Here is a 14,919-nt window from a genome sequence, read left to right as displayed (position 1 = left end):
TTAGGATTTAGGGGAAACAGTGTGTCAGTAACAAGGTATCAAGATTTATTGAAAATGCCTTAAGGAAGAATTGGTTCATATGCTTTAATGAATACATAAGAATGATCTGTCATTAGCCTGCCAAGCATACAGTGTTTGTTTTCATACAGTCTAAATAAAACCTGTCCTCACCACTCTCCGCATTCTAGCTATTACTACTTTTCACCCCTAATGAAGAAAGAATTAACTTTTTAAAAAGTTAACTCTGCTTCTGCACCATCCAAATTACTGGAGTTTGAATTGTAGTACATTACTTGAATTGGAATAAGTTAATTTGTTCATAAATAATTAAAGAATCGATTTGTAACTGGGCAATAGGTAAAATGAAACATTAAATATTTAAATTGTCAATATCTAGGGATTGGCAGAGTCCTTAGTCAAACTTGTGTTATTATTAACAAATATGTATTTCAGGATGGTGACCATCAAAACTAAAGAATGAAATTTGATAGTAGGCAGTTCTGATTTTGCATCACAGGTGGAAACATTTCTTCTGCCCTTGAGCACAAAGTTCCTACTCTGTTTAATGAAGAACATTATCTGCTGATGGAGCACAATGTCCTGTGTTTGTGTGTAAATAAATTAAAATGATTACACACTCAAATAAGGACTAATTAAATAGCTGCTCTAATTTAAAAGCACAAATACTTTCTTGAGCACATTAGGTTCTAAAAATCGGATATTACGTTTTTTGTAAGCTTAACTAATTAGGCTTACCTTGTGTATATGAATTTGGTTTATTTCTGCAACTAGCACTAAATCTTCTGATTGCTTGCAGTGTGATTAATTATGCATTAAGGTGTTTTCAATAGCTTATCAGCACTTGTGGTACACACAAATGAATAAAGGAAAAAATGGGAAAACAAAAGAAGTACTCAAACATTTAAGATGCTTGTAAATTATACTTTTAATCTAGTTGGATGAACTGTTTTCCTACAAACAGAAAAAAATCTAATTATATTTTCCTACTTCAAAGGAATGTCTATAAAATTTAATGACATTTGCTTTCAGTTGTCAGTGTCGTGGTCTGATAATATTGGAGGACTTGGTAGAGTCTTTAGGCAATGAATGGTACTAAAAGCCCTTTCGTTTTCTGTTTTAATTTTTAATTTTCTAAATGTAAACCTCTTTATTTCCTTTTCTGGGTACACTATCATCGTGATAAAATACCTCCATACAGCAATGAAAAGCAGACTATTCATAAGCTGTTTCAAAATGGATGCCCCTTAAATATATTATGCCAAGTTAAAAAAGCCAAATACAAAAGGCTACATATCATATAATTCTATTTATATAAATATCTAGAAAAGGCCAATCTATAAAGACAGCAGATAAGTAGTTGGCAGGAGGTGGTAGTCGGGATTGATGACAAATGAGCAGGAGGGAAGTTTTTCAGTGGTGATGGATGCACAACTATGTTTACTAACTAAACTTAAGTGTATGCTAAAATAGGTGGATTTTGTGATACGTAAATTATGTTAATAAACTTTAGAAAACATGGAAAAGGAAATGGGAGGCAGAGCAACCACCAGCACATACATGTTTGAGTTCAAGAGAAGGGTTTTAGGATAGATTTTAATAGAGACAAAAAAATATATTGTACCTTTTCCCAGAAAAATATTAACATCGAACAAGTGAAATTGTCCCTCTATCCCCAAATTTTATTCCCTACCTAACTCCCTTTAAATAGATTAGCATGCATTTTATCAGACTATACATATAGGTACCCATTCTTCCTAGTGGCTTATGTACACATGAATATATACATGAGCATTTTATTTCTATTGAAATAAAATTCGAGTAACAAAATTTACCATTTTAACCATTTAAAAATGTACAATTCAGTGTTTTCTAGCATATTCACAGTGTATTCTAGTATATTGTGCAATCATCACCCACCACTATTTTCAGAATATTTCTATCATTTTCCCCCCACCAAAGAAAAAGGCCTCTATACCTCTCATTTTTCCCCTCCCCTCATACCCTGGCAAGTACAACTCTTTTTTGCTGTCTCTGGATCTGCTTATTATGGACATCTCATAGAAATGGAAGCATACACTATGTGGCCTTTCGTTTCTGGAATCTTTGAATTTATGTAATGTTTTCAAAATCTCTTGTTTTTAAACTTAGCAGTCTGTTATGGGCATTGTTCTATGTGCTGAACATTGAGATTTACTTTATTTTTTAAATGGCTGAATATCATTTTATTAAATGAGCAGAGTTTACTTAGTCCCCTATTGTTGGACAATTGGTGTCTTTGTATTTTTTTTTTTTAAACTAAGTGGTGCAGCTTTGCTATTGGCAGTTTTACAGCTAGAGTGTCGCATTTGCTGTTCATTGTGCTCAGTTTAATCATTATTTTAAATTCAGTTTAAATTCTTAAAATGTCAATATTTTTATGCCCCAGTAGGTTTTTTTTAGTGTGGATGTAGTTTTATTTTAGTTGTTGTAGGATGCAAATCACATCTATGTTTGTACAAGGCATTGCTCTTTGGTTTTCAGCTATCTTAATGTTTTTCTACTACTCTGTAACAGAGGAATATGAATAATGTCAAACAGATGATAAGCACCCCTACCTCAAATTATTCACACATTAGAAAAGAAGATTTTATTCAAAGTGAGCTGCCTTTTTTTTTCTTCCGATTTAGAAGAATCATTCTGACAGTGTAATTTTTAGGGTCACTGTCTTTACATAGGTTTCTAAGAGATTCTGAAATAATACCATTTTAAATTTTCTGAGTGAGTCTGTATGCCCATTGAATTTAGTCATTTCATGCTGTCCCTAACATTTGACTAATTGTGCTTGAATTGTATCAATACTCAATGCTAACAATAAAGTCAAATGTATAACATGATCTGACACTGGCTTTGCTCAAGTTAGGCCTTATTACCCAATTTGTTCCTATTAAAATTCCTAAGTGTTAAGCTTTACCACAGTAAGAAAACTAAAAGCAACACCTCAAATTCAGACATCTGCATAAATCAGTTTGTTATATAAATTTGTATTGAGCTACAAGAGTTGAATTTCTTAGTCAAATGATTTAAAATGATGCATTTTTTGTTGTTTTTTGTTTGGATGTGGTTTTTTGAGGGCATTTGTTTGGGTATTCTATTCATAATGTTCTATGGTCTGTAGATAGGCTTGCTTTCTAATACATTTTTCAAAACCATTTTTGTATGTGTTAAATGTGGTACATTTTACTCACTACATAAGCAGTCGTACTGAACAACATCCATTGGTCAAAATGCTTATTCAGTTACTCCTCACATGTCTGCGTCTATCACAAAGTTATACTTAACCCAGGTTCAATTTGTATTTTCTCTTTAGATCATATTCTGTTCTGACCCTGGTTTAGATCATAGTCTTCTGATGGGATAACTTGGTTTTGGTATTTTCTGTAATAGAGCCAATCATTTCTGTGGTTTGAATAAAAGATTAAACTGCATCTCCAATGAGGTGAAGAGTGTTTAGACATGGGTGCATTGATCATCTACTTTGAACAGAAGTTACAATTTAATATTTGACATGAGTCACACTGACTTTCTGTTTTTATTCATATCCTAAAAATAAGAGAGAATCATTTATGAACAAACCATGGAGGCTCTGTGTTAACAAGGAGTCAGCTAGAGGCAGAATGGAAGCTGAAGTGAGAGTATCAAAGTCAAGACAGGATCGAAGGTGCTAGGAGGAACCTGGAGCCTTACCTGAATCAGCAGAAGAAAGGCTCGGAGAGATTGTGCTAAGATGTGCTGCGGAATTTGTTTTAATATTTATACTGTGTTAAGTAAACGTTGACTTTAAAAGTTTAGTATATCAAAATAAAGCCTATGTACATGGTATAAAAGCAGTAACTACTAAAAATAAGCAGCAGAAAGATACAGGAATGCTTTAAATCAGTTTTCAAAGAAACTCAATTCTAAAGCAGTTTTTAAATATTCACACAACACAAGCCAATTGTTGCTGATATTAATTTAACATGTCTGTAAAACCTCTCAAAATTCCGTTATAGTCCTAGTGTTGGGAAACTTTTCTTAATCACAATTTAAATTTCTCAAGTTGCAATTGGAGCTTGGTTCTTTTCTCTTTATTGGAGATGGGATCACGTCACCATCCTCTGAGACTAAAGCAGGGAATCTGTGGTCCCTAGTGAAGATCTGGAAGAGAGTATTCATTCACTACCATCCTAACAGGCTTCATTTCATCTGCCTCTCCTCCCATGCACACCCCCTATTTCTCTGGGCCCATTCCCAGGCTGATAGTGCTCTGATTGCTGGTACTGCTCCAAAAATTATTTTATACATATTGGCAATTACGCTATTCTGATCAGAATAGAGCCTGTGAATTTGAACTGTTAAAGAGCAGTAAAATGCAAGCAGATTATCAGGTTTTTAAAGAAGCACACTATAGCTAATGCCTAGGGTATGCCTTCTAATCCTTACCTCTCTGTCTCTATCCTTTTGGTGTCTCATCCTTCTGTCTATTTCTGTTCCTTCCCTTTGATCTTTAATTGATTCTAATCTAGAAATAAAATGTATTTGTAGCATTTGTTGTGCATCTCAAAGTTTTAAGTTGTCTATTCTCAGTTCTTTGTCGAAAAAGCAAATGAACTGAGTATTTCATCTTCAAGTGATGGGGAAAATAATATCAAATACATATATGCAAGTATAAGGGGAGGAATAAGGCCCTTGCTTGAGATTTTCCTTGTTCAGGAACTTGGAAAATGTTTTCTACCCTCTCTCAGTGAGCTTTTCTCGATGCAGTTCCAAGCCAGTAAGTGCCCACCATGAACAAAGTCCTGGTTTGGGCTTCCTCCTTAGCAAGCTTAATATTCTCTACTTTATTTGTTTTGCCCACAGCTTACTTTCTTTTTCTGATTACCTGTGGATTCATCTCTAAATCCCTTCCAAATTCTTCATGTCTTTCTTTAATTGTATAGTCCAGATCAGGACATGCATGTTTCATATGTCTAATGACAAGTATGTAAAGACAGCCTCACATCTATGACCTCACATCTATTTATTTTTTCTTGAGACAGGGTGCTGCTCTGTTGCTCAGGATGGAGTGCAGTGGTGCAATCATGGCTTACTGCAGTCTCGACTTCTTGAGCTGAAGTCCTCCCTCCTCAGCTTCTTGAGTAGCTAGGACCACAGGCGTATACCACCACCACATCTGGAATTTTTTTTTTTTTTTGCATAATTTTATAGAGACAGAGTCTCTCTATGTTGCTGAGTCTAGTCTTGAACTCCTGGGCTCAAGCAGTTCTTCCATCTCACCCTCCCAATATGCTGGAATGACAGGCATGAGCCACTGTCCCACCCACCTATTTTGTTTCGTATAATGAAGTGACACATTTCTTGCATACTTTTGAACTAAGAGTGGTAAATACATATCTTAGCACTAATCCTGTCATGGGTAAAAAATTTGGTAAGATTTTGAGTAAGTAATTTTCAGCCTTAATTTTCTTTTTATAAAATGAAGAAATTGTATTACATTATATGCAAATGTATATTGCATGTAATATATGCAGTAAGATAAAAAGTATAATGCCATGTGCCTTGCATTTAGAGAGAAATGTAAAAACAATATTAAATCTATCTAAAACACCCTGCATATTCTTTAATTGCATCCCATATCTTCCTCACAGAGCTTACTAGCTTATCATTTTGAGCATTTCTTTATATTTTTACTACCTACGTATCTATTCCTTAAAAAATGTAGTATTACTTAGCATGTTTTTGACTTTTATATAAATGACATAATAATGTGCTGTTTTTCTCTAACTTGCTTTTTTTACTCCTAAGTTCGTGCAATTCAGTTTTGTGAGTACTTGGTGAGGCTCTGTTTACTGGTCTTCAGTATATCATGAGTATATCATCACACATTGATCCATTTTTCTGCTAATGGACATTATGTTTGTCTCCAGTCTTGCTTTTACAAACAATGGTCTGTAAGCAGTGTATCTACAGTGTGTGCAAAGATTTCTTTGGGTACCTACATAAGATTGAAGTGCTACTGAAGCAGGAGTGGCAAGAAGCAAACCTCTTGAACACTGAACTAAGGGAGGAAGTGGCTTTCTATTCGGCTGGGAGCTGCAGGACTACAGCCTCATTCACTGAACTCCCTGAGAAGCAGCTTCTTTCCCCTTTTATAGGCTTACAACGCTCAAGGGAAACTGAGGTGAAACTGTGTCATTATCCATTGGCTGGATGTCTGACCTTAGAATCTTTTGGCTTCATTGATTTGCTAGTTCATATGCAGCATGAGAGGGAACAGGCAGGGGAGGGGGCTTACAAAGACAAGACAAAGACAGTAAATTATTAATTGGCAGAGGTGTTTCCAGGAGGGAGCCTGGGCCTGCAGACTTGAGGGTATGACTCAGTGCCGTACTCCAGCCAGTAGGGATAACATTCATTTGCAACTCTTTCAAGGCTTGTAGATAGCAGAGATGCCAGGAACCAAAACAGGAGTCATTTTCCCAGCTCTTGGGTATTTTTTTTTTTCACCCTCCTTCCCATCTGGAGGGGAGGAGGAGGTGGAGGCTGGGAAGTGAGAGGAGGAGAGGGGAGGGGTCTCACCTCTCACTACAATTTTATGAGTTTGTGTCTTTTTGTCTTATCCCAAAGCCATAAAAACAGCCTCAATATTTCTTCTAAATATTTTAAAGTTTTATTTTTCACATTTAAATTTTTTTAGCCACTTGATATATGGAGAAGAAATCGATTTCTGGTGTTTCCTCCCGTAATGCATAACCAATTGTTTCATCATCATTTATTTTATAGTCTCTCAAGGATAGGTATTGTCAAGCTAACCATAAAGCATTTTTCTGAATGTTTTATGAAAAATTTCTGAAAAAATGAAATCTTTTCTCTCCTTTAAGGAAAAGAATTATCTCTTAAAATTTGTCTACATTGGCTGGGCACAGTGGCTCACACCTGTAATCCCAGCACCTAGGGAGACCAAGGTGGGTGGATCACCTGGGTTCAGGAGTTCAACACCAGCCTGGCCAACATGGTACAACCCCATCTCTACTAACAATACAAAAAATAAAATTATCCAGGCATTGTGGCAGGCACCTGTAAGCCCAGCTACTTGGGACCCTGAAGCAGGAGAATTGCTTGAATCCAGAAGGCAGAAGTTGCAATGAGCTGAGATCACACTGTTACACTCCAGCCTGGGCAACAAGAGTGAAACTCCATCTCAAAAATAAATTGTCTACATTTTTCTTCTTCCTCAAAACTCCGTCTCTCTGCTCTTACCTTAATGGAATTTGCTTTATTAATGGAAAAGATATATGACTTAGAAGAAATACTACCTTAGGACAGGTGACTTCACATATCCTAAACAAGGGATCAGCCATGATCCCTTTTTCTGTATCAGGCCAGATAATAAATATTTTAGGCTTTGCTAGCCAAGAGGCAAAATCAAGGGTATTATGTATAATATGTATATCTATACATGTAATATAGGTATTATAGATGTAAAATGCATATTATATACAAGAAAGAACAAATTTCTACAAAATTTTTATTGAGAAAATTAAAAATATAGTAATTGAGTATAATTTTTGATAATACAGACCTACTAATGTGTAGAATGGAGTTATTTCTGGTTCTCTAATTTGTCTCCTCCCTACCTGATGTGGTAAATGTCATTAATACTTATTTTCATTCATAAGGAAAATGAAGTTCATGTAAAGTTACCTGGCTTTTAAACACTGGAGCCATCCTTTGAGCCTCACTCCAGAACTAGTGCTCTGGATCCTGATAACAGTTTTCAGAAGGAAATTAATATTGTCTTATTATTGAAGCTCTAAGAGGTTAATTCAGTTAGCCAAGATAATACATATTGCTTTGTATCATGTCTGTCAGATTTCAAAACGTCATGCTCTTTTCCTTCTACTCTGCTACTGTAAGACTTTCAGGAATCTCCAAACCATGGATAACTGCAATGACAAATCAGGTCCAAGTTGCGCTACATTTTAATTGAAATATTTTAGAGCAAAAATCAACAGATTTTTTACTTGTAAAAGTTATAAATAGCCACACTCAGGAAGAACCTACCGAAAGATATTTGGTGAAAGACAAAAGTGAAAATTATTAGTTCTTTGTTCTTGCTTCTATATGATTGCTCCTTATTTCTCTCTTTTCTTCCTCTGCTTATTTTTTCCCCTTTTTTTCTCTCTCCTTCGTGTGTGTGTGTGTGTGTGTGTGTGTGTGTGGTTTTTTGTTTTGTTTTGTTGTTGTTGTTGAGATGGAGTCTCACTCTGTCGCCAGGCTGGAGTGCAGTGGCCAGATCTCGGCTCACTGCAACTTCCACCTCCCGAGTGGAGGTTTCAGAATTGTTCAAGCAATTCTACTGCCTCAGCCTCCCAAGTATCTGGGACATACAGACATACGACATCACACCCAGCTAATTTTTATATTTTTAGTAGAGACGGGGTTTCACCATGTTGGCCAGGATGGTCTCAATCTCTTGACCTTGTGATCCGCCTGCCTCAGCCTCCCAAAGTACTGGGATTACAGGCATGGGCCACCACGCCCTTCTTTTGTGTGTTATAAGCTCTGCTCAGAATAAAATAAAGGAGTACATTCCTGAGAATAGAATTAAGATCCAAGAGAATTAGAGGTGTTCTTGTTGACCAAATATACTGGAAATCTCAAAGCTTATATAAATTATTTCAATGAATGAATAGCTTTTAGTTTTCTGGCATCAAACCAATGTTCAACAAATGTTTACTAAGTGGCTACTATATGACTCTATGAAAGAATACAGATAAAAATAACTAGCTCTGCCTTCAAGGAGCTCACAACTTAGTGAAATTCTAATAATTACTTGAGAAAGTAAAGAGAAAGCCTAGGTGAATTCATTCAGGGCAGCGACTGTGTCTTCACAGCTCTGGCGCCTTACATCCTTTATTAAGAGAGATGCATATTAATCAATGATATCAATTCCCAATTGAATAATATATTGGATTGGTTGACAAATCTGATTAACTTCAACATTAAGATAAATTGACAAAAGCATACTCACTTTTGGGTACATAGCTTCAAATATGCATTTAAAAAATGCATTGCAGAGTGACATCAGCAGCAACAACTAAAACGTACCTGTCTTATGCCACGCGCCAGGCCCCCTGACAGATGTGTCACATGCATATCTCATTTAAATATTACAACAAGACAGTTAAATAGATGTTATTATTATAGTTTTAGGTTATTTTAAAGATGCAAAGTATTTGCCCTATGATAACATAACTAACAGAGTATAGCCATGATTTGACAGAGAGTAGCTATGAAAACCTGAAAATATGGTGGCATTTGAATGGAATTCAGGTTGCCTTATAATTTGTTTTTCATCCTAAGGACAAACTAGAAAATAAATCACATACACAGCATTGAACTGATGAATTACCTTTTTGACTTTTCCCCAAAGGGCTTTTTGGTCAACAAATGAAAAGTAGATCTATCTCTCTGGGTTGGATTAGTGAACTTTGGTTCAGTTTTAAAATTAACTGGGGATATCTGCCTCTAGTCTAAATTATAGATAACAGGAGAACATGAAGCCTTGTCCCTACCGGGTATTATTTACTTTGTTTGGAGGGCTCCTGGAAAGTATTTTGGGCTACTGTAGTTATATTGCTTTCTCTCACACAGAAGAGCTAAGCTGGTGTGCGAAATGATTGGGAGAACAGGGAAGAATAGATTCTACTTCTAGCTCTGGCCCCCTAACTCATCATACAGCTTTGAATAAAATAAGTTTTATGCTTCCTATAAAATGGGGATAAAAATGCTTCCTCTGCCCACTTCACCAAGTAGAGGATCAAAAGAGACCATTTATGTGAAATGGCTACACACATGCAAGGCATTCTTTTTGTGGATAAAACACAGCTTTATACTCATGAGCTGTTTACATTAACCTGTGGTTGGGGTAAACCAGAGCCCAAGCCTGATACACTGAGGCAAAACTGTGGCCTCTTCCCTAAGCAACAGAAGATGGATTTTCTTGGCTTCATTCACTCCAGATAAAGAGCAGGCTGTTTCCTGCCAGGCACAGTGGCTCACACGTGTAATCCCAGCATTTTGGAAGGCTGAGGCGGAAGGATTGCTTGAGCTCAGAGTCCAAGACCAGCCTTGGCAACATAGTGAGACCCTGTCTCTACAAAAAATAAAAAAGAGCAGGCTATTTCATCTGCATTCAAAAGTCCTACTCAAACTCTCCTTTGAAATTGCTATTTGTCAGGAGACAATATAGTATATAAGAAGACCAGGCTTTGTAATCTGATCAATCAGAGCTCAAAAGCCAGCTTCTTTACTAGCATCATAAAGGAATTGTCATCACTTAGTCTCAGTTTTCTCGTCTCAGGACAGGGATTACTACCACACCTCCATCATGAGACTTTGTTGATTAACTGAGGAAAAGAATGTCAAGTACTTAATATGGTGTCCTGTAAACTAAAAGCATGCAATAGATAGTAGGTGCTATTTATTATTATGGACAGCAGTGGTCTCAGCACTGTTATAGCAGCAATATCATGAGAAGCCTTTTTTTTTTACAATTCTGCATATAATTACTTTGAACCTAATTTGCATGTTATTATATGTAAAAGTTGACCAGCAGTCTTGCGGACAATTTTCATTTACTTTTACTAAGTGAGGCATATTACTTTTTAAAAAATGGTTATCTCAATATAGATTTTTTTTCCTCTTTTGTGCCAGATACATATTTTCTTTCATTTGCACATAATTCATTGTTATCTGCGTCTAAAGGCATCTATGGCAGTAAAATGATATGAATCATGACCATAACTTTTATTCTGTGACTGACTCATAAAATCATATACTGTTTTCACCTCATTTCAGGGATTTCTTTTAAGACTGCAGTTGGTGTTTGTATGTTAGTTAGCATATCTTTAGGGAGATTTGCCTAATTTGGCTCAAATAAAATGAGGACCTGGTTACTCAATCTGATGTGTACATCTGAGAATAAGTTTGATGAGATCCACTGTTGGAATTTTCTTTGTTTTATGAAGGCTGATACAGTTGAAGAACAGGGTTAAAAGTCCTAACAGCGTAATTTGAAGGAGTATCAACAAGCCCTGTATTTATTGTAATTGTACTTGGGCAATATCCCATTTCCAATTGAGCTTTAGAGCTATAAATAGTTCTAATCTGTTTACTTTGTACACTCACTAGATTAATTACGGTAGAACAAGCCAAATGATATTATTGTAGCAGTTGGCAAAAGGTAACACAAACATGATAATTAAAATGATTACTTTTTGATTTCTCCTCTTTTCAGTTTAATGAGCTGGATTTACAGTGTTACAAGCCTTTAAGAATTTGATTTAAGAATCACTGGGCTTTTCTGTCAATGTATTTTATTGTTGACATTGGATTTAGTGTTGTTTGGTGTTGTTGGGAGTTTCCTTCAGAAAGGAAACACCTGGGTCCTGCTTCCATGTGATATCTGCTTAGTAAAAAGTGTATTGTTTCAATCATACTTGCATCATTGCGAAGTAATCATGTGTTTCCATTTGCTTATCCAAACCGATGCTGGTAACACACATTATCACATACACACACATCTACACATCCCTGGTAGAGAAATTGTTTCCTCTTGCATCAGTAAAAGTCACGTATGTTTATTTCAACATGCCCTCCAGCAACCTTTTTGTGCCTCAGCACTACCCAAGACAGTAATTGTGCTCAGCAGCTCTCTCATCCAGGCAGTTTCTTATTTCTAGATGTCTGACTACATCTGGGAAAGTACTGTTTTTGCTAACGTACCAGAAGAGGGCTACTGGGAAGAAAGGAAGTGAAAAATGGTTACTGCCAAAGGTATTGTCCTTTAATCCTAAAAAGGTTGCTTAAGCTTAAGTCCCTCTTGCTTCTCCCATTATGTTCCTTCATGGTTTGCCAATTAACTTTTCCCAGTGCTCTTGGGTGATTGATCTAGCTCCTTTTGGTTTCCCCTCCCACTGATCCCAGCAAAGTTGTTATAATGCACTCTACTTCCTTTTTGACTGTCCCTTAGTGGCTGGGTTGCTTTGTAAAGAATTTGATGCACAGGTTTCAGCAACCTTTTTAAAAGTGGGGACAAAAGCAAAAATAGAAGGGAAAAAGTATATTCCAATGAACTAAAATGAGAGCAAACTTTAGCTGTAAACTTTTTAATTGATAAACCTGGATTTTTGTTGCTTTCGAGAATTTTAAAACAGAGCACAAATGAGAGATGGGAATATTTTATTTCTTTGGTGTAGCTCAGGATTTTCCACTTCATACCTGGCTTTGAATAACTCTTTATGTAGTCTGCATTCAAAATATCAAGTAATTTTACCTAGCCTTTAGTAAGGAAGAGTCCAACTGGCAACTGTAGAAACTGATCACCTTCAAGTTTATTCAGTGTTCCCAATATATTGTGAAATAGTGAATGTTTCCCAGAACTCAATTCTGAGCATTCTGCTTTTTTCCTCTTTACATCTTTCTCTCCAAGACAGTTCATTTGCTCTTACAGATTCAACTTTTGCCTCCACATAAGACCTATCTAGTTTATATCCCAAACACCAACACTTCACTCATGCTCAAATCTCTATTATCAATTACCTATTAGACATTCCTTTTAAGATACCCCACTGTCAACTCAAAGTCAACTTGCACACAATGGAACTCCTCTCTTCCTCCCTCCTCTACTCTGGCAGTCTGCCCCTTCACATTGCTCTCTCTCTCTCTCTCTCTCTCTCTCTCTCTCTCTCTCTCTCTCTCTCTCTCTCTCTCCCCCCTTCCTTCCTCCTCTTGCCCTCTTACCTTCTCTCTTCTTCCCCCTTTCCCTCTCCATCTCTTTCTCACATCCATTCCACTAACCAGCAGGACTGCAGAGTCATCATTTGATTTTTCTCTCCCCATACCTCTTACATCTATGAACTAGCTATGTCTTCTGTATTCTTTCAAGTCTTACCCATACCTTCATTCTCGACAGTACTATGGTTAATCATCCAGGTTATGCAAATGTTTATTCAACCAATGCTTATCAGTGGTCTACAATGTTCTGGGCACTGTAATGAGCACAATGAGGGTTTGATGCTGACAAAGAAACAGTCTTTTCCCTACCATGGCAATTGTCATCATATTGCCCCTGAATGATTAAAACGCTCTCCTAATTGGTATTTTGGAATCTGTTGTCTCTTCCTCTCCAAACCATCAGGCCACAAATCACCCTTCCCAAAATACAGCTTTGGGGCATGATACATTTCTAAATATCGTCTATTTAATTATCAGTAATTCTGCTATATATATTATGATCTAAAGACTTTAGAACTCTTTATGTAGAACACCATAAAGAACTGCACTACTAGGCTACCAAACTGTATTTTGAATCATGACTATCCTTTTATGAATAAAGTACCATCTCCTCTTTTTCTGCCAGCCTCATTTCCTTCAAATACTGCAGCTAGCCACCTCTCTTGAGGATAAGGGGCAAGGGCCTGTAGTATTGTACTGCTAGAGCAAGACTCTCTGGGGAAAGATCAGAGTTCGCAGACTAACAATGTCCACGGATCAACTTCCCATGTGAACAAGCTAGCACCATTTAGTGCCAAAGCCACTGTCTATGCTTGTAATGTGAGCTATACACCTCAAAAATGCATATGGGAGATTTGTAGATAGATCAGTGCAGGTTGACTTTGCTCTGCTCTTTGGATATCAGGGAAAGTTCCTGAGGAAGTGACATCATTTCTTTATGTGTAAAATGGTTCCTCTTTTTTGTTATCACAGAAGCAATGCACACATATTGTAAATTGATTCCAACAGTACAAAAGTATATAAAGTAGAAATTGGAAATCCCTTATGTGCTCCCCACCCTCATAGATTCTTAGAACAATAGGATTTAACAGATATGAGGAAAACACATTGCACTGAGATTTTCACTAACATTTCAACCTTCTTTCTCATATCAACATCTCCTTTCCCCGACACCTGTAACAAAGTAGAAATGAAAAGCCAATACAGGTGACACATTTTATCCCAAATCCTACTGTCAGTATCATTTCCAGAAGTACGAGAAAAGGCAGAAGCCACGGAGGGCACCTGGACCCTTCAGTGACTGAGGGACAATACTTCCCCAGGCCCAGGATGACAGATTAAGCTCATTCATTATACACACAGACCTCTCAAGTCTATACTATAATATCAGCACAGATGCTCTTTGACCACTAGGTGGTTCTGTAACCTATCTGATGTCATTCCACTTGCTGACTGAAGTAACAAACAGAAAATTTTAGGACAGGGTTGCTGTTGTCACACCTTCCTTATTTGTTTATATCTTCATTTTTACCTTCTCTTCCATGTCCAAATAGAATTTGATTAAAAAGTTTATATGCACAATCTCACCAAAACTTTCTGAATGTTACTTGCTGGGAAAGAGAAAAAGGCCATTTTTCTCCCCAGGCCAGGCTCAGGCTGTGAGGCTGTAGGCTGTTTTCTAACTCTGGAGACAAGAGAAACTCATCCACTCTATCCTGGTTGCAACAGGGACAGAAATCTCCTTCTCATCCTTCATTAATGGTCCCACATCTACTGCATTTATTCATTCAATACACACTTATTGGTGCCTATTATTTTATACTTAGTGAACTTGCTGGGTCCAGAAGATAGAGAGTGGATTGTCTAGTCCTTGGGAGCTTAACAGTCATATGAGAGCAACAAACAAGCATCAAGAACACTTGCTGTTTTCCACCCAACAGCCATTTCCCTTCCCTAGATCCCAGTTTTCCTCTGGAAAGCACCTCCCATCCCTCTCTCCGTCCCTCACTCCTTAGGTTTCAGGTGTCTGACTCTGCCTCTGACTGCCTGGCAGAGCATGGATTCCACCTGGGCCTGTGCATT

The sequence above is a fragment of the Callithrix jacchus genome, chromosome 2 (assembly GCF_049354715.1).
Source record: "Callithrix jacchus isolate 240 chromosome 2, calJac240_pri, whole genome shotgun sequence".
Taxonomy (NCBI): Eukaryota; Metazoa; Chordata; class Mammalia; order Primates; family Cebidae; genus Callithrix; species Callithrix jacchus.
This window is presented reverse-complemented; position numbering follows the sequence as displayed.